Below are 22510 nucleotides of genomic sequence, written 5' to 3' on the forward strand. Positions count from 1 at the left end.
GACTCAAGCGGAAGGTATGTGGTGGTGGTGGTGGTGGTCGTGTTGTTGGTGGTAGTGTCTTTGGGGGTGCACATAGCAGAGAGTGAAGAAGAGGGTGCAGATCGAGAGGATGAGGAGGGTGCAGAAGAGTAAGGCTGAGCGAGCCACTCAACCAAGTCTGGTGCATCCTTTAAAGTAATTGAACGCACCTTCTGCAACTTCCCACTTTGGCTCAAGCCTGTTGCTCCTGCCCTACCCCTACCACCCCTGCGGAAGGGCCTGCCTCTTCCTCTGCATGTCATTTTTTAAATGACCCTGTGACAAAACTCTTAGTCCCTATACCGCTGAAGGACTGCTGCAGTATAGGTGAGCGGTCAGCAGTGGTGCACGTCAACCCTATCTATTGTGGACCTATAGCGGTCCTTACAGAACAGCAGACTGTACCGCACTCAAGCCTATGTACCGTAGCACCCTATACCAAGTTACCAGTCCTTATAAGAACTTTTGTGGACCAAGCAGGTTGTGTATTAGTGTTTAGCAGACTGTACGTCAGTCCCTATACCGCTGAAGGACTGCTGCAGTATAGGGCAGCGGTCAGCAGTGGTGCACGTCAACCCTATCTATTGTGGACCTATAGCGGTCCTTACAGAACAGCAGACTGTACCGCACTCAAGCCTATGTACCGTAGCACCCTATACCAAGTTACCAGTCCTTATAAGAACTTTTGTGGACCAAGCAGGTTGTGTATTAGTGTTTAGCAGACTGTACGTCAGTCCCTATACCGCTGAAGGACTGCTGCAGTATAGGGCAGCGGTCAGCAGTAGTGCACGGCAACCCTATGTATTGTGGACCGATAGCGGTCCTTACAGAACAGCAGACTGTAACGCACTCAGGCCTATGTACCGTAGCACCCTATACCAAGTTACCAGTCCTTATAAGAACTTTTGTGGACCAAGCAGGTTGTGTGTTAGTGATTAGCAGACTGTACGTCAGTCCCTATACCAATGAAGGACTGCTGCAGTATAGGGCAGCGGTCAGCAGTAGTGCACGGCAACCCTATGTATTGTGGACCGATAGCGGTCCTTACAGAACAGCAGACTGTAACGCACTCAGGCCTATGTACCGTAGCACCCTATACCAAGTTACCAGTCCTTATAAGAACTTTTGTGGACCAAGCAGGTTGTGTGTTAGTGATTAGCAGACTGTACGTCAGTCCCTATACCAATGAAGGACTGCTGCAGTATAGGGCAGCGGTCAGCAGTAGTGCACGTCAACCCTATGTATTGTGGACCGATAGCGGTCCTTACAGAACAGCAGACTGTACTGCACTCAGGCCTATGTACCGTAGCACCCTATACCAAGTTACCAGTCCTTATAAAAACTTTTGTGGACCAAGCAGGTTGTGTGTTAGTGATTAGCAGACTGTACGTCAGTCCCTATACCAATGAAGGACTGCTGCAGTATAGGGCAGCGGTCAGCAGTAGTGCACGGCAACCCTATGTATTGTGGACCGATAGCGGTCCTTACAGAACAGCAGACTGTACTGCACTCAGGCCTATGTACCGTAGCACCCTATACCAAGTTACCAGTCCTTATAAGAACTTTTGTGGACCAAGCAGGTTGTGTGTTAGTGTTTAGCAGACTGTGCGTCAGTCCCTATACCGCTGAAGGACTGCTGCAGTATAGGGCAGCGGTCAGCAGTAGTGCACGGCAACCCTATGTATTGTGGACCGATAGCGGTCCTTACAGAACAGCAGACTGTACTGCACTCAGGCCTATGTACCGTAGCACCCTATACCAAGTTACCAGTCCTTATAAGAACTTTTGTGGACCAAGCAGGTTGTGTGTTAGTGATTAGCAGACTGTACGTCAGTCCCTATACCAATGAAGGACTGCTGCAGTATAGGGCAGCGGTCAGCAGTAGTGCACGGCAACCCTATGTATTGTGGACCGATAGCGGTCCTTACAGAACAGCAGACTGTAACGCACTCAGGCCTATGTACCGTAGCACCCTATACCAAGTTACCAGTCCTTATAAGAACTTTTGTGGACCAAGCAGGTTGTGTGTTAGTGATTAGCAGACTGTACGTCAGTCCCTATACCAATGAAGGACTGCTGCAGTATAGGGCAGCGGTCAGCAGTAGTGCACGTCAACCCTATGTATTGTGGACCGATAGCGGTCCTTACAGAACAGCAGACTGTACTGCACTCAGGCCTATGTACCGTAGCACCCTATACCAAGTTACCAGTCCTTATAAAAACTTTTGTGGACCAAGCAGGTTGTGTGTTAGTGATTAGCAGACTGTACGTCAGTCCCTATACCAATGAAGGACTGCTGCAGTATAGGGCAGCGGTCAGCAGTAGTGCACGGCAACCCTATGTATTGTGGACCGATAGCGGTCCTTACAGAACAGCAGACTGTACTGCACTCAGGCCTATGTACCGTAGCACCCTATACCAAGTTACCAGTCCTTATAAGAACTTTTGTGGACCAAGCAGGTTGTGTGTTAGTGTTTAGCAGACTGTGCGTCAGTCCCTATACCGCTGAAGGACTGCTGCAGTATAGGGCAGCGGTCAGCAGTAGTGCACGGCAACCCTATGTATTGTGGACCGATAGCGGTCCTTACAGAACAGCAGACTGTACTGCACTCAGGCCTATGTACCGTAGCACCCTATACCAAGTTACCAGTCCTTATAAGAACTTTTGTGGACCAAGCAGGTTGTGTGTTAGTGATTAGCAGACTGTACGTCAGTCCCTATACCAATGAAGGACTGCTGCAGTATAGGGCAGCGGTCAGCAGTAGTGCACGGCAACCCTATGTATTGTGGACCGATAGCGGTCCTTACAGAACAGCAGACTGTAACGCACTCAGGCCTATGTACCGTAGCACCCTATACCAAGTTACCAGTCCTTATAAGAACTTTTGTGGACCAAGCAGGTTGTGTGTTAGTGATTAGCAGACTGTACGTCAGTCCCTATACCAATGAAGGACTGCTGCAGTATAGGGCAGCGGTCAGCAGTAGTGCACGGCAACCCTATGTATTGTGGACCGATAGCGGTCCTTACAGAACAGCAGACTGTACTGCACTCAGGCCTATGTACCGTAGCACCCTATACCAAGTTACCAGTCCTTATAAGAACTTTTGTGGACCAAGCAGGTTGTGTGTTAGTGTTTAGCAGACTGTGCGTCAGTCCCTATACCGCTGAAGGACTGCTGCAGTATAGGGCAGCGGTCAGCAGTAGTGCACGGCAACCCTATGTATTGTGGACCGATAGCGGTCCTTACAGAACAGCAGACTGTACTGCACTCAGGCCTATGTACCGTAGCACCCTATACCAAGTTACCAGTCCTTATAAGAACTTTTGTGGACCAAGCAGGTTGTGTGTTAGTGATTAGCAGACTGTACGTCAGTCCCTATACCAATGAAGGACTGCTGCAGTATAGGGCAGCGGTCAGCAGTAGTGCACGGCAACCCTATGTATTGTGGACCGATAGCGGTCCTTACAGAACAGCAGACTGTAACGCACTCAGGCCTATGTACCGTAGCACCCTATACCAAGTTACCAGTCCTTATAAGAACTTTTGTGGACCAAGCAGGTTGTGTGTTAGTGATTAGCAGACTGTACGTCAGTCCCTATACCAATGAAGGACTGCTGCAGTATAGGGCAGCGGTCAGCAGTAGTGCACGGCAACCCTATGTATTGTGGACCGATAGCGGTCCTTACAGAACAGCAGACTGTAACGCACTCAGGCCTATGTACCGTAGCACCCTATACCAAGTTACCAGTCCTTATAAGAACTTTTGTGGACCAAGCAGGTTGTGTGTTAGTGTTTAGCAGACTGTGCGTCAGTCCCTATACCGCTGAAGGACTGCTGCAGTATAGGGCAGCGGTCAGCAGTAGTGCACGTCAACCCTATGTATTGTGGACCGATAGCGGTCCTTACAGAACAGCAGACTGTAACGCACTCAGGCCTATGTACCGTAGCACCCTATACCAAGTTACCAGTCCTTATAAGAACTTTTGTGGACCAAGCAGGTTGTGTATTAGTGTTTAGCAGACTGTGCGTCAGTCCCTATACCGCTGAAGGACTGCTGCAGTATAGGGCAGCGGTCAGCAGTAGTGCACGGCAACCCTATCTATTGTGGACCGATAGCGGTCCTTACAGAACAGCAGACTGTACCGCACCCAAGCCTATGTACCGTAGCACCCTAGACAGACCAAGTTACCAGTCCTTATAAGAACTTTTGTGGAACAAGTGAGTTGTGAATGATTAGCAGACTGCAGCAGAAGGGCAGCAGTCAAGTATAATATTCTTTCTATATTTGGAAGAAAGAATATTATACGTGTACAAGCCTATTACCGTACCACTGATACCAGTCCTGAAAAGAACCTTTGTGGAACTAATAGTAACAGCAAGTCTTTAAAATTATCCTCACTGCCTGACACACTGCTTCCTGCCTGTCCCTATACAAATTGGCAAAAAAGAGTAGGCTGGAACGATTAGCTGGAACAGCTCTTTTGTGGACCTGATAGTAACAGCTAATGATGATGATGATGATGATGATGAAGAAAGACTAATCTGGCTGAGCTGTCCCTAAAATAGCAGCATACAGCGCTCTGTCCCTTTATCTAAACTGACAAAAGAAACTCAGGCTGCTGACCTAACACCTATACCAGTCCTGAAAAGAACTTTTGTGTACCAAATAGCTAGCGTTTTCTCTGTCCCTACTCCACACAGGATCCTTTCCCTACAGTGACAGAAGAAAGAATGTAAAATGGCCACCGGATCGGGTGTATTTATAGGTTAGGGGGAATGTCCAAGTGTCCATGAGCTGTCATGTCTCAATTGGTTGTCCTGTAACACATGATAAACGTGTCACGAAAGGTTAAAGTTCTTGTATACATTAAACACGTAAGTCCGCCGGGGCGAACGACGGAAAAAGGCGTTCGAACCCGCGGACGGCGAAAGTCGGAAATTCGCCGCGAAACGACCGCCGGGCGAACCGTTCGGCCATCACTAGCTCTTACTACATTAAGGGAATGTAGTGCTTTCTCTTCCCTAGATTGAGGCTCTGGGGAGAAAGAAGCAAGAATAATATCTTGCTTTAAATGAAAAAAAACCTGTTTCCACTTTTGGTAGGAATTCAGGATGAGAACATAAAACCACCTCATCCTTATGCATGATCAAATATGGCTCCTTACAAGACAGAGACGCTAATTCTAATACTCTTCTAGCAGAAGAAATAGCAACCAGAAATATTACCTTTCTTGTCAAAAAAAACAAGGAATTTTCTCGTAAAGGTTCAAACAGCTGATTCAGTAAAGCCGATAAGACCAAATTTAAATCCCAAGGATTTAGAGGTGCCTTGATAGGGGGAATAATCTGTGTTACCCCCTGAATAAGCTACGCACCAAGATTGGGAAGAAAGAGGCCATTGAAAAAACACTGTCTAGGCTGGGATCTGGCCCTTGATAGAAATCAAGGCCAGCTTTATTTCAGATCCCATTTGCTGGAATCAGGGATGCTGCCTATGACATACTTCCTGGGGTGCCAACCCCTGGATCCACAGCAAGAAACATATTCCTTCCAGACCCTATAGTAAATGATTCTGGAAGCCGGCTTCCTGGCATCAATCAAAGTAGACACTACCGAAGGAGATCACCCATGATCCTTTATAAAGTGGGATTCAACAGTTAAACCTGTTAAATTTTTCATCCGTAAAGTAGGATGAAATACTGGACCTTGCGCGAGAAGGTCTGGCTATGATGGCAGATTCCTACATCTTTATTATCTCTGTAAATCAAGAACTTCTGGGACCCACTGGGGCAGCCAGAATCACCTCCTTTCGTTCCTGCTTAATCCTGCGGAGAAGGCGCAGAAGTAGCAGAACTGGAGGAAATGCATAGATCAGTGAAAACTGATCCCATAGGAAGACTAATGCTTCTGTTCCGCCTGCTAGCGGATCCCTTGTTCGACACAAAGTCGTCGACTTTGTTGTTGAATCTGGATGCGAATAGGTCCATGTCCATAGGTCCACAACAATTTTTTTTTAAATGGCGGGGGGCCCACCTCAAAATCCATACCAGACCCTTATCCAAGCACGAAACCTGGCAGGCCGCAGGAAAAGGACGGGGACGAGATAGCGCCCCCTCTCCTGAGCATTACCAGGCCACATGCCCTCAACATAGGGAGGGTGCTTTGGGGTAGCCAAAGCACCGTGTCCCCATGTTGATGGGGACAAGGGCCTTGTCCCCACGACTCTTGCCCGGTAGTTGTTGGAGTCTGTGAGTGGGGGGCTTGTTAAAGGGGGCTCCCCGATTCTGATAAGCCCCCCGCAGACCCCCACAACCACCGGGCAAGGGTTGAGGCCCTTGTCCCCGTCAACATGGGGACACAGTGCTTTGGCTACTCCAAAGCACCCTCCCCATGTTGAGGGCATGTGGCCTGGTACGGTTCAGGAGGGAGGTGCTCTCTTACCCCTCTCTTTTCCTGCGGCCTGCCAGGTGTCGTGCTTGGATAAGGTTCTGGTATGGATTTTTGGGGGGACCCCCACGCCATTTTTATTTAAAATTTTGACACGGGGTTCCCCTTAAAATCCATACCAGACCTGATGGGCCTGGTATGGAATTTGGGGGGACTCCTGTGCAATTATTATTTTTTTTGGTTCAGGGTTCTCCTTAATATTCATACCAGACCCAAAGGGCCTGGTAATGGACCGTGGGGGAATCCCATGCCGTTTTTTTCAACGACTTATGTGTATTGCCGGGACTGACAATTCATTATAGCCGCGAGTACTTTTTAATGGCTTTTTTCCTTTAGAAATGTAATTTTGCGCAGGGACTGTTGTAAACACAGGAAACATGCGCCACTTTACATGCATACTGTAGACACCCACCAGGTACAAAATTTAAAGCAATATTTCACTTTTTAGGACAATAACTTACATATAAGCCTTTAAAATTATCACTTTTGCTTTTTCATGTTCATGTCCCATAGACTAACGGTGTTCGAACAAATTTTTTGCCTGTTCGCATGTTCTGCTGTAAACCAAACCCGGGGGGGGTGTTCAGCTCATCCCTACTCACTACTTTACATTGTAGCAAAGTGTCATTTCAGTATTGGCACATGAAAAGATATAATAAAATATTTACAAAAATGTGAGGGGTGATATCAAATACTGATATCAAATACTGACAATACCCATCCTGTCTAAGCCAAAGACTGACAGTACACACCACTGACGCCGTAGAGTGATAGTACCCAGCCTGCTGAAACCAGAGGCTGACAAAATGCATTATTTTTATATCATACTCTGCAAGAACCAAACATTTGATCAAGCACTATCCTAGTGCATAGATCAGAATTTGTATCTACCACTGAGTAACCTCAAAGGGGTTGGAGTGAACTTACAGAAAAACCACCAGTAGGTGCCCCTAGCACACATGTCAAGGCACAGAAGGGAAATAATGCTAGTATGGGATTCATCTGTTGGAATGGAAGACTTAGCCCTTGTACACACAATCGGAGAATCCGTCGGAATGTGTCCTATCGGACCGTGTTGTTGGATAATCCGACTGTGTGTGGTATGCATCGGACTGATTCCGTCGGAATATCCATCGGACCCAATTTTCCAACTTGTTGGAAATATTTTCCGACCAACTGGTTCGATCGGACATACTCCTATCATGTGTTGAGAATTTTGATCGGACCAAGTGCCACGCATGCTCAGATCAAATTCCTACATCAAAGCTATTGGCTACTAGCCTGAATGTAGTCCCATCGTAACGAAATTACGTCATCACGTTCTGAAAGATCAGATTTTTCGACAACTTAGTCCGACCGTGTGTATGCAACAGTTTCGGACAAGATCCGACAGACAAAACCCGACGGACAAAATCCGACGGATTTGGTTGTCGAAATCTCTGACCGTGTGTACAGGGGCTAATGGCTAGTTAATGGAAGTGAGTGGTTTCTATAGGTTTCATACATAAGCCTTCTATGTTCTCGGGAGGAAAATTATCCTCCATGTGACTGAAAATCCCAAAAATTATTTACTGCAAGAATGACAAGTTAACAATTTACATTTTATGACACCCGTCAGAACGTTCACAGATCTTCCCAATCTGTACAAACTGTCTATAGTGAAGTGTAGCCATTTTATCAAATAAATGTAATTACTTCATTCTATCAAGATTTGTAGTTATTGCATAGAAGGTATTGCACTCTGTCATTATGTCTAAGAGCCATATCTATTACTTCTAAATGACTGTAATAGCTGAGAGATCAGCTCAGAAATATCAGTCAAGTCAAGGCAGTGTCTTACATCTAACAGCCTTGCCATGAAAATGAATTTACTTTTTCATTATTATTTACTCAGAGTGTCTATATTCTATTTGTATAGATTTTATCCCTTAAGGAAAAAAACATAAGAAATTAAATAAAAACATTTGGAGAGTGAACTTTCATTGAAGTCTATTCCTCTGTTGGAGGTCATTTATTATGTTCTCTTGGTAGTATCAGAGAAAATCTAATTTGGTAATGTAGACACATTTTCTCCAAAAGCAAACTACAAAATAGGGATTAAGTTAGAATTTTTTTTTTTTTTTTTATATTTACAAATTTCCTATTATTGTGCATATCCAACAAGCTCATTACTGTATGTTTGGGCTCCATAACTATTTAAATTGTTTGTCCAGCTGAAACTTTTTTTTTTCAAACTTTAGATAATTTGGGGAAGGATTAAAAACCCTGGTACCATATTATTTCATTTTTAACACAGAGTGAGAGAAAACTCTCTGAGGCCCAGAAAGCAGTAAATACCCCAAACAACATTCCAATCCAAACCCACTATTCCAACAAAATGTTTTGACTGGCCTTCCCATTTATTGTCAGGGGGACCAGCCAGGAATGCCAATGGGGGGGCCTGAGTAGAGGATTGTGTCTGCTCTGTGCAAACCATTCTGCAAAAAATAGCTTGACTATTTAAAGTGATTGTAAACCTAAGCATAGCAAAAATTTGAGCTTTCCAATAAAGAAAGATAGTAAAGTGGAATGCAACCAATCAAGAATGGTGGGGTCTAGTGAGGGCTTTTTAAGAAAGGGGGTGATTAGAGAATTTGGTAAGCTACCTGAAGAGAGGGAGAGATTGAAGATGTGAGTAAGGCTAGGTTCACATTGCTGCGATGCGGGAACGCCGCGACTCCGCGGCGTTTTCCCGCATCGCATACCTCCCGCCGGCAGTTCACACTGCCCTATGCGGACGGCTGGGGGTGTCAATGTTATGTTAATGACACCCCCAGATCTGTCGGCATATCGCAGTGCAATCTGCCGACTCGCACAGGAATCGGATCGCATGGTGTGAACCCCCATGCGATCCGATTCCGTTGCGGACCCAAAAAAGGGTCCCGTGCGAGTTTGCTGCGGGACCGCTGCGAGTTCAGCCATACTATCTGTATGGCTGAACTCGCAGCGCTACGGAGATCGGATGTGATTTGCTGTGCGAATCACATCCGGTTCTCCCCCCGCAGCGGTGTGAACCCAGCCTAAGAGAGTATAGACTAGAGCCAGAGAGTGAACGTAGCAATTGAGAGGGAACAGGGTCCAGGGGGCAAGTGGTAAGGTGGATGTTAGAAAAAAAAAGTTTAGCAACCTCACCTATAGTGGTGGGGTTGAATGAGTGAAGTAACGATTGTACAAGATTCTACAAGAACAATGGCCATACCTGTGCACTTCTAGTGGTTTATATCCCTGTTCAAACCCATTTTAATTGATATGAGACTTTTTTTTTTTTTACTAAAGGCAAATCCACTTTGCACTACAAGTGCAGTCGCTGTAGATCTGAGGGGAACATGCAAGGCTAACAAAAAAACAACATTTTTGCTTGTACATGATTGGATGATAAAATCAGCTTCCCCTGATCTGGTATTGCAGTAGTGAACATGTGCCAATAGGGAACAAATTGAAAAAAAAAACTGAAAAAAGAGAGAACAGAAAGGTATTCGGCAAAACAATGGAGCCCCAAAAGTGTGGTAAAAAGTACATTGATGGATTAGAATGTTCAATAAAATAAGTTTCAGGGATACCCAAGGACATAAAATGCCTAAGATGGAAACCATACACAGACTATGAAGAATTTTGCTGGGGAATAGGATATATTTGTGCAAGGATTGCTCCAGCAGCTGGTGCAGGTGATGGACATTAAGCATACATTGCCCAAGCAAGGTTAGACTGAGGTTGATTTACTAAAACTGCAGAGTGGAAAATCTGGTGTAGCTTTGCATGGTAGTCAATTAGCTTCTAACTTCAGCTTTCTTAGTTAAGCTTTGAGTAAAAAAAACTGAAATCTGATTGGTTTCTCTGCAGAGATGCAGCTGTTTGCACTCCCCAAGTCTAAACCTGCTCATTTGAGTGATGAAGTAGTATGGGGAAGGTAAGTATAGACTGTGTGCAGTCTGCTACCAAGTGCATCTGTTACATGACCCAGTCCAGACAATAAAAACTGTTTCCATTTATATTTTGTGTATAACAGTAATGTGGAATCCTGGACAGAATGAGGTGTTTTTACTAAAGGCAAAAAGACTGTGCAAGTGAAGTTGTACTGTGCAAGGGCATTTGCACCAGAGCTTAGTAAATGAGCTGTAGCTTCACTTTGCAAAGTATACCCAATCACGCGCTAGGATAAAAATAAATAAATAAAACACAGCATTTTTTCTTACACATAGCTTCCCTTTTTTTTTTACTAATCTCTGGGGCAAATGACCCTGCAAAGTGCACAGTTGATTTGCCTATGGTAAATCCACCCCGTTATGTTAACAGAAAAAAAAAATCTTGAGTTGAACACGTACTCATAGTACGCTTCTTAGTCTCCCTGCTTTAAAAATCATTAATTCATACGGAATTTCTATTTACATTCTGTGTTATTGTGAGAGATGTGTTTAGGAACATGGTTGAAATCTCATAAAATGCTAACCAGTAATGACAATACAGTTATAGATGTAATAGAAGGAAATCGAATAAAACCATAGCGAGCACAAATAGAAAAAAAAATGTTCCTGCTTACAGTAAAATTGGATTCGCAATTGTGATTTACTTTGAAACAAAATAACCTCTCAAAATATCTGATCATTTTCTTCCGTTTAACATTTAAAAAAAAAATTCTCTGCTAAAATATATAATTTCTATGTTATATATCAGTAATTAGCATCAATAAAACATTTTTCATAGGTTAGATAGGCCAAGTAATGCCAAATAACTGGTACAGATTACCCGTGTTTAGGAAACAGAAGTACCTAAAACTGAATGATCAATAAACCACACACTCAGCTATCCAAAGCCAAGTTAAAAAAAAAAAACACCCCAGATTTTTACCTAATTTTGCTGCAGAGAATTGAATCCTTCAGAGCCTGTCTGACAAAATAAGCCCTATCGAGCCCTATACCAAGGATTAGTGATGGACGAACTTCCGACGGGACGTTTCGCGAAAGCGAAATGCGAACGGACCCAAACGTTCGCGAAACCGAACGTTCGCCGCGGGCCCCATTGACTTCAATGGGAGGCGAACTTTGCAAACCTTCATGTCGAATTTGCGGCCACGTGGTAATTATTAGGGGGTAAAACGTAGTCCCACCATCTGGACAATGACATAATACATGTATGAGGTGAATTTGGGATCGATAACTACAAGCATTTTTATTTTATTTGGGAAATTGTTCTAACAATTCAGGACTATGGAGCTAATGAAGGCAATGGAGGAGAGGGAAGGTCAGGGACCAGGGTAGGCAAAGAAGAGGGTGCAGGAGATGATCACCAGCAGCGTGACATACCGGAATGACACATGCACCGTGATAGAGGCATCTGACAGCAGCACCGTAATACAGAGCACTGACAGCAGCACCGTGACATACAGCGCTGACAGCAGCACCGTGACATACAGCGCTGACAGCAGCACCGTGACATACAGCGCTGACAGCAGCACCGTGACATACAGCGCTGACAGCAGCACCGTGACATACAGCGCTGACAGCAGCACCGTGACATACAGCGCTGACAGCAGCACCGTGACATACAGCGCTGACAGCAGCACCGTGACATACAGCGCTGACAGCAGCACCGTGACATACAGCGCTGACAGCAGCACCGTGACATACAGCGCTGACAGCAGCACCGTGACATACAGCGCTGACAGCAGCACCGTGACATACAGCGCTGACAGCAGCACCGTGACATACAGCACTGACAGCAGCACCGTAAGCAGCCCCAGGAGGAAGTCAGCACAGCACAGGGATGGTGTGATCCCCTCATAATAAGAACCCCCAGGAGGAAGTCAGCACAGCACAGGGATAGTGTGATCCCTTCATAATAAGAACCCCCAGGAGGAAGTCAGCACAGCACAGGGATATCATAAGCAGCCCCAGTAGAAATATGACACCGCTCAACCTCTTCAAAGAGGAGGGTAGGGGCATATAGTACGGTGTGCTTTTTTGGGTCAAGGAAGTGAGCCAAATGAATTAAGAAGGTCTGTGTGCTTGATTAAAAAAATAGTTTATAGACATATACATGGTCTACTGGTCACATGTGTTGAATTCCTCCGAGATCCATGCCTCATTCATTTTTAGAAATGTGAGGTAGTTAACACTGTGGTGAGCTAGGCGAGTACGCTTATCGGTCACAATCCCCCCTGCTGCGCTGAACGTCCTTTCGGACAGGACACTGGATGAGGGGCAAGCCAACAGTTCGATTGCAAATTGGGCAAGCTCTGGCCAGAGGTCAAGCCTGCCCACCCAGTAGTCTAGGGGTTCATCACTCCTCAGAGCGTCCACATCGGCCGTTAACCCAATGTAGTCGGACACCTGACGGTCTAGGCGTTCCCTGATGCTGGATCCGGATGACACCTGTCGATGGGTCGGCTGAAAGAATGACCTCATATCCGAAGTCACCAACACATCTTCAAACCGGCCTCTTCTTGCAGGCGCTGTTGGATTGGTACCCGCAAATCCTTCTCTGGGAGTGGGAATTGCTCCTCTGCCAGCGCACGCAAAAGCAGAATGCAGCATTTCTCGAAGCAAGGCCTGGAAGTGCTGCATTCTGACAGCCCTCTGCGACGGCGGTAACATTTCCGCCATTTTGTGTTTGTACCGGGGGTCTAAGTACGTTGCCACCCAGTACTGGTCCTTGACCCTCATGCTTTTTATACGGGGGTCCCTATTAAAACACTGGAGCATGAAGGCCCCCATTTGCACTAAAGTGGAAGCGGTGTGGTGGCCTGGCTCCTGCTCATCATCCAGGATAATGTCGTCCTCTTCATTCTCCTCTCCCCATCCTCGCACAACAGGGATCCCAGAAAGGTTTAAAGCATGCTCTTCTTGCTCCTGCTCATCCGCCCCGGCACCATCCTCCTCTGACTCCTCATCAGACTCCTGTTGTTGACTTGTCTCAGATAGAGTAGCCCCCCCTGGGAATTCATCCAGCATTGCGACTTCCTCATCTTCCCGCTCCTGCTCCTCCACAGCCTGATCAATGACACGACGCAATGCACGCTCCAGAAAGAAGGCATAAGGTACCATGTCACTGATGGCGCCATGGCTGCGACTGACCAGTTTGGTGATCTCCTCAAATGGCCGCAGAAGTCTGCATGTGTCGCGCATGAGCAGCCACTGGCGCGGTGAAAAAAAACCCAGCTCCCCAGAACCGTTTCTTTCGCAGAGTTCATACAGGTAGACGTTAACTGCACGTTTCTGCTGGAGCAGCCTATCAAGCATATAGAAGGTTGAGTTCCATCGCGTCGGGCAATCGCAAATAAGACGTCTGACCGGCAGATGGTGTCGCCGCTGAATGTCAGCAAGGCGAGCCATGGCCGTGTAAGATCTTCTGAAATGGGCCGAGATTTTCCTTGCCTGCCGCAAGATGTCCTGGACCCCAGGGTATTTGACAAGGAATCGCTGCACGACCAAGTTTAAGACGTGTGCCATGCACGGCACGTGCGTGATTTTGCCCTGTTTCAATGCGCTAAGCAGATTGGCACCGTTGTCACACACCACTTTACCAACTGTCAAATTGAGCGGTGTTAGCCACTCATCTGCCTGTGAACGCAAAGCTGAAAGGAGTGCCGGGCCAGTGTGGCTCTTTGCTTCCAGGCACAACAGACGCAGCACGGCATGGCAACGTCTCACCTGGCATGTGGAATAGGTTCTGGGGAGCTTGGGCGGTGCAGTGGAAGAGACGCTAGCAGCGGAAAAGGAGGAGGCAGCTGAGGAGGAGAGGGAGGAGGATGGAGTAGGAGGAGGAGAAGAAGAGTCAGGCCTGCATGCAATCCGTGGCGGTAAAACCAAATCTACACGGGTGCCACGGGTTACATGCTTGACGGCCGTCAGAAGGTTCACCCAGTGGGCAGTAAAACTGATATACCTTCCCTGCCCGTGTTTGCTAGACCACGTGTCTGTGGTCAGATGTATCTTGGCACCGACACTGTGTGCCAGAGATACATTCACTTGCCGCTGAACATGGCCATATAGCTCTGGGATGCCCTTCTCTGAGAAATACTTCCTTCCTGGGACCTTCCATTGTGGTGTTCCAATGGCCACAAATTTGCGAAAGGCCTCCGAGTCCACCAGTTTATATGGCAGTAGTTGGCGGGCTATGAGTTCTGACAAGCCAGCCGCCAACCGTTGGGCAAGAGGGTTATCCGGCATCATCATTTTTTTACGCTCAAACATTAGGCCCACGGAAGCCTGCCTTTTTGCAGAAAAATGTGAGCTTGGCGTGATGGAAGGTGGAGTGGAGGACAATTGTGAGGAGAGAGGAGAAGGAGAAGTAGAAGACGAGGCTGGACGGTGAGAGCCTGCAGTGTGGCTTTGTGTGTTCCGTTGCTCCCACTGGGCTCGGTGATGGCTGCTCATGTGCCTTCTTAAGGCGGTCGTCCCTAGGTGAGTATTGGGCTTACCGCGACTAACGCGTTGACTGCAAAGATTGCAGATGGCAACGCTATTGTCAGCAGCGGACACGTTAAAAAAAGCCCACACTGCGGAGCCATGTGCCGGTGTCCTGGGAGCGCCAGATGTGACCGTACATGGTCGATGACTCGCTCCTGATACATTTGCAGTCTGCTTTGTCCCTGCTGTGCAATGTAAGTCATTGCTGCTTCTCCTCCCTATCTGCTGGTCCATATCTCCCTCTGAACTCCCCTCCTCTTCCTCTCTTGTGGGCACCCACGTGACATCACTAGACACGTCATCATCAACGTCACCTTCCCCACCGCTATAAGTAGAGATCTCGGAGTAGGCAGCAACACCGGGGACCAACCTCCTCCTTGGGCTGATCTGGGTACTGGCGTCAGACTGCTGAGTAGCGCTTGTTGCTACCTCCTCTTCCTGATCCAATACCAAGAGTGGCTGCGCATCAGAAATGTCCTCTTGATATGGATCGGAAAATAATTCCAGTGACTCAAGCGGAAGGTATGTGGTGGTGGTGGTGGTGGTCGTGTTGTTGGTGGTAGTGTCTTTGGGGGTGCACATAGCAGAGAGTGAAGAAGAGGGTGCAGATCGAGAGGATGAGGAGGGTGCAGAAGAGTAAGGCTGAGCGAGCCACTCAACCAAGTCTGGTGCATCCTTTAAAGTAATTGAACGCACCTTCTGCAACTTCCCACTTTGGCTCAAGCCTGTTGCTCCTGCCCTACCCCTACCACCCCTGCGGAAGGGCCTGCCTCTTCCTCTGCCTGTCATTTTTTAAATGACCCTGTGACAAAACTCTTAGTCCCTATACCGCTGAAGGACTGCTGCAGTATAGGTGAGCGGTCAGCAGTGGTGCACGTCAACCCTATCTATTGTGGACCTATAGCGGTCCTTACAGAACAGCAGACTGTACCGCACTCAAGCCTATGTACCGTAGCACCCTATACCAAGTTACCAGTCCTTATAAGAACTTTTGTGGACCAAGCAGGTTGTGTATTAGTGTTTAGCAGACTGTACGTCAGTCCCTATACCGCTGAAGGACTGCTGCAGTATAGGGCAGCGGTCAGCAGTGGTGCACGTCAACCCTATCTATTGTGGACCGATAGCGGTCCTTACAGAACAGCAGACTGTACCGCACTCAAGCCTATGTACCGTAGCACCCTATACCAAGTTACCAGTCCTTATAAGAACTTTTGTGGACCAAGCAGGTTGTGTATTAGTGTTTAGCAGACTGTACGTCAGTCCCTATACCGCTGAAGGACTGCTGCAGTATAGGGCAGCGGTCAGCAGTGGTGCACGTCAACCCTATCTATTGTGGACCGATAGCGGTCCTTACAGAACAGCAGACTGTACCGCACTCAAGCCTATGTACCGTAGCACCCTATACCAAGTTACCAGTCCTTATAAGAACTTTTGTGGACCAAGCAGGTTGTGTATTAGTGTTTAGCAGACTGTACGTCAGTCCCTATACCGCTGAAGGACTGCTGCAGTATAGGGCAGCGGTCAGCAGTGGTGCACGTCAACCCTATCTATTGTGGACCGATAGCGGTCCTTACAGAACAGCAGACTGTACCGCACTCAAGCCTATGTACCGTAGCACCCTATACCAAGTTACCAGTCCTTATAAGAACTTTTGTGGAACAAGCAGGTTGTGTGTTAGTGATTAGCAGACTGTACGTCAGTCCCTATACCGCTGAAGGACTGCTGCAGTATAGGTGAGCGGTCAGCAGTGGTGCACGTCAACCCTATCTATTGTGGACCTATAGCGGTCCTTACAGAACAGCAGACTGTACCGCACTCAAGCCTATGTACCGTAGCACCCTATACCAAGTTACCAGTCCTTATAAGAACTTTTGTGGACCAAGCAGGTTGTGTATTAGTGTTTAGCAGACTGTACGTCAGTCCCTATACCGCTGAAGGACTGCTGCAGTATAGGGCAGCGGTCAGCAGTGGTGCACGTCAACCCTATCTATTGTGGACCGATAGCGGTCCTTACAGAACAGCAGACTGTACCGCACTCAAGCCTATGTACCGTAGCACCCTATACCAAGTTACCAGTCCTTATAAGAACTTTTGTGGACCAAGCAGGTTGTGTATTAGTGTTTAGCAGACTGTACGTCAGTCCCTATACCGCTGAAGGACTGCTGCAGTATAGGGCAGCGGTCAGCAGTGGTGCACGTCAACCCTATCTATTGTGGACCTATAGCGGTCCTTACAGAACAGCAGACTGTACCGCACTCAAGCCTATGTACCGTAGCACCCTATACCAAGTTACCAGTCCTTATAAGAACTTTTGTGGACCAAGCAGGTTGTGTATTAGTGTTTAGCAGACTGTACGTCAGTCCCTATACCGCTGAAGGACTGCTGCAGTATAGGGCAGCGGTCAGCAGTGGTGCACGTCAACCCTATCTATTGTGGACCGATAGCGGTCCTTACAGAACAGCAGACTGTACCGCACTCAAGCCTATGTACCGTAGCACCCTATACCAAGTTACCAGTCCTTATAAGAACTTTTGTGGACCAAGCAGGTTGTGTATTAGTGTTTAGCAGACTGTACGTCAGTCCCTATACCGCTGAAGGACTGCTGCAGTATAGGGCAGCGGTCAGCAGTGGTGCACGTCAACCCTATCTATTGTGGACCGATAGCGGTCCTTACAGAACAGCAGACTGTACCGCACTCAAGCCTATGTACCGTAGCACCCTATACCAAGTTACCAGTCCTTATAAGAACTTTTGTGGAACAAGCAGGTTGTGTGTTAGTGATTAGCAGACTGTACGTCAGTCCCTATACCGCTGAAGGACTGCTGCAGTATAGGTGAGCGGTCAGCAGTGGTGCACGTCAACCCTATCTATTGTGGACCGATAGCGGTCCTTACAGAACAGCAGACTGTACCGCACTCAAGCCTATGTACCGTAGCACCCTATACCAAGTTACCAGTCCTTATAAGAACTTTTGTGGACCAAGCAGGTTGTGTATTAGTGTTTAGCAGACTGTACGTCAGTCCCTATACCGCTGAAGGACTGCTGCAGTATAGGGCAGCGGTCAGCAGTGGTGCACGTCAACCCTATCTATTGTGGACCGATAGCGGTCCTTACAGAACAGCAGACTGTACCGCACTCAAGCCTATGTACCGTAGCACCCTATACCAAGTTACCAGTCCTTATAAGAACTTTTGTGGAACAAGCAGGTTGTGTGTTAGTGATTAGCAGACTGTACGTCAGTCCCTATACCGCTGAAGGACTGCTGCAGTATAGGTGAGCGGTCAGCAGTGGTGCACGTCAACCCTATCTATTGTGGACCGATAGCGGTCCTTACAGAACAGCAGACTGTACCGCACTCAAGCCTATGTACCGTAGCACCCTATACCAAGTTACCAGTCCTTATAAGAACTTTTGTGGACCAAGCAGGTTGTGTATTAGTGTTTAGCAGACTGTACGTCAGTCCCTATACCGCTGAAGGACTGCTGCAGTATAGGGCAGCGGTCAGCAGTGGTGCACGTCAACCCTATCTATTGTGGACCGATAGCGGTCCTTACAGAACAGCAGACTGTACCGCACTCAAGCCTATGTACCGTAGCACCCTATACCAAGTTACCAGTCCTTATAAGAACTTTTGTGGAACAAGCAGGTTGTGTGTTAGTGATTAGCAGACTGTACGTCAGTCCCTATACCGCTGAAGGACTGCTGCAGTATAGGTGAGCGGTCAGCAGTGGTGCACGTCAACCCTATCTATTGTGGACCGATAGCGGTCCTTACAGAACAGCAGACTGTACCGCACTCAAGCCTATGTACCGTAGCACCCTATACCAAGTTACCAGTCCTTATAAGAACTTTTGTGGACCAAGCAGGTTGTGTATTAGTGTTTAGCAGACTGTACGTCAGTCCCTATACCGCTGAAGGACTGCTGCAGTATAGGGCAGCGGTCAGCAGTGGTGCACGTCAACCCTATCTATTGTGGACCGATAGCGGTCCTTACAGAACAGCAGACTGTACCGCACTCAAGCCTATGTACCGTAGCACCCTATACCAAGTTACCAGTCCTTATAAGAACTTTTGTGGAACAAGCAGGTTGTGTGTTAGTGATTAGCAGACTGTACGTCAGTCCCTATACCGCTGAAGGACTGCTGCAGTATAGGTGAGCGGTCAGCAGTGGTGCACGTCAACCCTATCTATTGTGGACCGATAGCGGTCCTTACAGAACAGCAGACTGTACCGCACTCAAGCCTATGTACCGTAGCACCCTATACCAAGTTACCAGTCCTTATAAGAACTTTTGTGGACCAAGCAGGTTGTGTATTAGTGTTTAGCAGACTGTACGTCAGTCCCTATACCGCTGAAGGACTGCTGCAGTATAGGGCAGCGGTCAGCAGTGGTGCACGTCAACCCTATCTATTGTGGACCGATAGCGGTCCTTACAGAACAGCAGACTGTACCGCACTCAAGCCTATGTACCGTAGCACCCTATACCAAGTTACCAGTCCTTATAAGAACTTTTGTGGAACAAGCAGGTTGTGTGTTAGTGATTAGCAGACTGTACGTCAGTCCCTATACCGCTGAAGGACTGCTGCAGTATAGGTGAGCGGTCAGCAGTGGTGCACGTCAACCCTATCTATTGTGGACCTATAGCGGTCCTTACAGAACAGCAGACTGTACCGCACTCAAGCCTATGTACCGTAGCACCCTATACCAAGTTACCAGTCCTTATAAGAACTTTTGTGGACCAAGCAGGTTGTGTATTAGTGTTTAGCAGACTGTACGTCAGTCCCTATACCGCTGAAGGACTGCTGCAGTATAGGGCAGCGGTCAGCAGTGGTGCACGTCAACCCTATCTATTGTGGACCGATAGCGGTCCTTACAGAACAGCAGACTGTACCGCACTCAAGCCTATGTACCGTAGCACCCTATACCAAGTTACCAGTCCTTATAAGAACTTTTGTGGAACAAGTGAGTTGTGAATGTTTAGCAGACTGCAGCAGAAGGGCAGCAGTCAAGTATAATATCCTTTCTATATTTGGAAGAAAGAATATTATACATGTACAAGCCTATTACTGTACCACTGATACCAGTCCTGAAAAGAACCTTTGTGGAACTAATAATAACAGCAAGTCTTTAAAATTACCCTCACTGCCTGACAACACTGCTTCCTTCCTGTCCCTATACAAATTGGCAAAAAAAGAGAACGATTAGTGGTTACTGGAACAGCTCTTTTGTGGACCTTGATAGTAACAGCTAATGATGATGATGATGATGATGATGATGAAAGACTAATCTGGCTGTCCCTGTAGCATACACCGTCCTTTCCCTTTCTCTAAACTAACAAAAGACACTCAGGCTGCTGCAAGAATCAGCAGCACAGCAAACCTATCAACACCTAACACCTATACCAGTCCTGAAAAGAACTTTTGTGTACCAAATAGCTAGTGGTTTATCTCTCCCTACTCCACACAGGAACCTGTCCCTATCGTAACAGAAGAAAGAATGTAAAATGGCCACCGGATCGGGTGTATTTATAGGTTAGGGGGAATGTCCAAGTGTCCATGTGCTGTCATGTCTCAATTGGCTGTCCTGTATCACATGATAAACGTGTCACCAAAGGTTAAAGTTCTTGTATACATTAAACACGTAAGTCCGCCGCGGCGAACGACGGAAAAAGGCGTTCGAACGTGCGGACCGCGAATGTCGGAAATTCGCCGCGAAACGACCGCCGGGCGAAACGTTCGTCCATCACTACCAAGGATCTCCATTCTCTGTATAAAGCACATTTCAAGCTAGTTGAAGCCAACACATACACACTATGATAGCTCATTTGAGAGGCAAAATCCCAGGCAAAGTTTCAACATTTACATAGTTATGGAGCTTTCCTGCAGCCACCTGCCCACATAAATTGCTATTGCCAATGAAGGTACGATTTAAAATATATTTATGTATTTTTATTAAATACATAGAATGTATTAGTCTTTCATTTCTGCCTACACTTACACTCATTCAAGACTGTTATAGTAGTAGCAAATACTTGCTTATCACAAGTATCTTTAAACGTTGGTGTAAATATTTTTTGTACTGATCTTAATATCTTTTTCTCTGCGTTCATTAGAGGACACCACTCTGCTTTAGATCAACACTTATGTCCCAAGGCAGTGCTATAACAGGGTGGTCAAAAAAGGAAATTGAAAACCAGACTAAACAAAAAAACGACACTCCCCCCCTCTGAATATCTCCGTTGTAGCCTATACAGTGTATTGCGGACGGTTTGACTCGGGGGTCTTCCAGCAGTGTGGTGTAGAGCGGCTCTCTCGGAGTGTTGTCTGAGTATGGGTGTGGAATGGTTTGGTTTTGGATATGCGGCTCTAGTCGCCACTGGAGGAGTTATCGGCTATGTAAAAGCAGGTAGCGTTCCATCTCTCGCTGCTGGTCTACTCTTTGGAGGTCTAGCTGGTCTGGGGGCCTATCAGATGTCTCACGATTCCAAAAATATTTTACTTTCACTGATTGCATCAGGATCATTAGCTGGAGTTATGGGTTACAGGTTTTACAGCTCTGGAAAACTCATGCCAGCCGGAATTATTGCTGGTGCCAGCTTGCTAATGCTGGGAAGACTGGGGCTTAAAATGTTGGAGAAACCTCATGAACCTTGATGGAAACAGCCTAAGCACTTAAAAAAAATATATATATATCGGACAAACCATTCACTCTTCATGTTCTTGTTTAATATGTTTCATTCTTAGTAAAACAATTGAGTTTTTACTTTAAAAAACAAAACAAACAAAACACACACATATAGGCTAAGCTGCCACCTGCAAAACTTTAAGCCTAACTTGCAATGTCCTCATCAAAGTGGAAAGCTGGTACCACCTTGGACAGGAGAGTCTTGGACGTAGAATGATCCTATCCTTATGAAGGACCAAAAGTAGAGGCATGAAAAATCATGCCACCAGTTCAGAGACACTTTGCACCAAAGTAAGGACCTGTTGGGAATTACAATTTCTGGGACAGTGTTAGCAGCAGGCTCACACCAATCTTCTCGAAAGGTGGTATTCTGCAATAGCAATATAAGGAAAAGGTCCCATGGAGAAAACAGTCGCCTGACTGATAGGGCATTATGTGCGTTGCCCTAACTAAACAAGCATCACTGATGCCAGAGGACAATGAAATAAAACAGCCAGTGCCAACACCTAATCTTTAATTGTGCCTTAGGTGAACCACTGCTCCACCCTCTGCTAGAGAAAAGCCAGGAGATGGGAAATGAAGGGTGATGGTGTACCCCTAGGCACTCCCCATGCAAATTGTATCTTTCAAGTTTGATATTCAATTTTAGAAGATATGGTCTTGTGAGCCTTATATATAGTGTGGATAACCACATATGATAACACACTGTCTCTCAGCACTTGACTTGCAATAGCCAAGTCATTAAAGCCAGCAACTGTAAAGCAGGGTAGTAAAAGGGCCTCCAGAAGCAGTAGACATCAAGGACTGTATGAATAAGATCCATATGCCATAATCTGTGGGGCTAATAATAGGATCTTTTGGTCATACTTACCTGTAAAATCCTTTTCTTTGAGTACATCACGGGACACAGAGCAA

At 46.8% G+C, this 22510-nt stretch overlaps 1 pseudogene; it reads left to right on the forward strand.

The window, feature by feature from the left end:
* The first annotated feature begins 21142 nt into the window (after window positions 1-21142).
* Window positions 21143-21679, forward strand: LOC143976084 (transmembrane protein 14C pseudogene; annotated as a pseudogene).
* The last annotated feature ends 831 nt before the right edge of the window (window positions 21680-22510 follow it).

Source organism: Lithobates pipiens, unplaced genomic scaffold (genome assembly GCF_037356315.1).
Source record: "Lithobates pipiens isolate NorthernLeopardFrog02 unplaced genomic scaffold, aLitPip1_a1.2 Scaffold_13, whole genome shotgun sequence".
NCBI lineage: Eukaryota > Metazoa > Chordata > Amphibia > Anura > Ranidae > Lithobates > Lithobates pipiens.